General features: G+C 42.5%; 1 pseudogene; it reads right to left on the reverse strand.

Annotated features, from left to right (window-relative positions):
• Positions 1 to 1,248: 1,248 nt before the first annotated feature.
• LOC102818117 lies at positions 1,249 to 1,846 on the reverse strand (annotated as a pseudogene).
• Between the last annotated feature and the right edge of the window lie 410 nt (positions 1,847 to 2,256).

Consider the following 2,256-nt stretch of genomic DNA (forward strand, 5'->3'; position numbering starts at 1 on the left):
ATGTCCTTCTCCAAAGACTCGTCCCTCTTGATAATATGTCCAAAATATAAGAGAGGAAGTCTGGTTTCTAAGAAGCATTTTGGTTGTACTCCCAACACAGAATTGTTTCTTCTTCTGGTAGCCCATGGTACTTTAAATATTCTTCACCAACACTATAATTCAAATGCATTAATTTTTCTTTGGTTATCTTTATTCACTGTCCAACTATCACATGCGTATGAGGCATTTGAAAATACCATGGTTTGGGTCAGGCACACCCTAGACCTCAAAGTGATATCTTTGCAGATTTTAAAGAGGTATTTTGCAGCAGATTTGCCTAAAGCAATACATCCTTTGATTTCCTGACTGCTGCTTCCATGAGTGTTGATTGTGGATCCAAACAAAATGAAGTCTTTGACAACTTCAATCTTTTCTCCATTTATCATGATGTTATTTATTGGTCCAGTGGTGAGGACTTTTGTTTTCTTGACATTGATGCCAACCCATACTGAATGCCAACCCATCAGCAAGTATTTCGAGTCCCCTTCGCTTCCAGCAAGCAAGGTTGAATCATCTTCATATCACAGATTGCTAATGAGTCTTCCTCCAATCCTGATGCTATATTCTTTTTCATATAATTCAGTTTCATGTGTTATTTGCTCAATATACAGATTGAATAAGTATGGTGAAAGGATACAAACTTGGCGCATCTTTCCTGATTTTAAACCATTCAGTATCCCCTTGTTCTTTCTAAAAACTGCCCTTTTTTCTCTGCACAGGTTCTTCACAAGTACCATTAAGTGTTACAGAATACCCATTCTTCACCATGTTATCCATAGTTTGTTAAGATCCACACACTGGGATGCCTTTGCATAGTGAAAAAACACAAGTAAATATCTTTCTGGTACTCTCTGCTTTTGACATCAGTAATAATATCTCTAGTTCCATATCCTCTTCTGAATCAGACTTGAATTTCTGCCAGCTGCCTGTTGGTATACTGCTACAATACTTTTTTAAATTATCTTCAGCAAAATTTTACTTGCATGTGATATTAGTGACATTATTTGATGATTTCCATATTCCCTTGGGTCATCTTTCTTTAGAATGCGCACAAATATTTACCTCTTCCGATCTGTTGACCAAGGAGCTGTCTTCCAAATTTCTTGGCATAGATGAGTGAGCGTCTCCAGTACTGCACCTTTTTTTTGTTGTTGTTGTTAGAATAAACACCTTTAATACATGTGCTGGATGTATGTGAGGGAGGAGGCTTTATTTGCCTTTCCGGGCCTTGATTTTCCTCAGGTAGAACTCCAACTCCTTGCCCTCTAGAACATAGCCATCTGCTCGGCCACACTGGCCTGGTCTTGAAGCGATCCATGCAAGAAGCTCGCCCTGCTGGACCTGCTCCTCCAAAAGGATTTTTGCATTCTTTTTCCTTTCATTGTATTTTTTCTGAATTGTCTTTGATCGCTTTTTATTTAATATCTCTTCCTCTTCAGGAGTCAGTTTGGCTCCCTTCTTGCAGCCCAGATGCAGTGCATAGTGGGACTCGTACCGCTGCCGGTACGGTGTGCTGTCAACGAGCACGATGCAGTTCTTCACTAGGGTCTTGGTGCGGACCAGCTCATTATTGGACTCATTGTAGACAACATCGATGATCCTTGTTTTCCTGGAACAACGCTCAAAGCCCCAGGAGAAGTTCCCCATATCCAGCCTCAGGGCTCCGTACTTCTTATTCACTTACTGTGTGTACGCAGCTGAGGCCGATCTTAGTGTTGACAGCCGGGCGTCCCAGCTCATACTTCCGCTTCTTGTGGTAGGGCTGTCTCTTGCCCCGGGTCTTGCTGTGTTTGTGCCCGTTGTCCCATCACTCGGTGCTGGCTGGAAAGAGCACTGCATCTTCCTTTGATACTTGATGCATCATTCAATATTTTACCTATTGTTACTGCCATCAGGTGGGTTCCAACTCACAGCGACCCTGTATAAGGTTTCCGAGGAGCACTTGTTGAATTTGAACCACCGACCTTGAGTTCAAACTGGCCTTGCGGTGGTCCAGTGCATTCGCACCAAGACTCCATTTTGCCTATGTTGTTGTTGCTGTTAAGTGTCTTCAAGTCGGTTCCTACTCATAAAGACCCTGTATAGGGTTTCCAAGGAGCAACTGATGAGCTTGAACCACCAACCTTGCAGTTCAAACCGACTTTGTAGTCCAGCACATTAGCCCACAGTGCCACACTAGGACTCCATTTTGCCTCTAGAGTCCTTCAGTATTGCAAC

The sequence above is a fragment of the Chrysochloris asiatica genome, unplaced genomic scaffold, assembly GCF_000296735.1.
Source record: "Chrysochloris asiatica unplaced genomic scaffold, ChrAsi1.0 scaffold00452, whole genome shotgun sequence".
NCBI lineage: Eukaryota > Metazoa > Chordata > Mammalia > Afrosoricida > Chrysochloridae > Chrysochloris > Chrysochloris asiatica.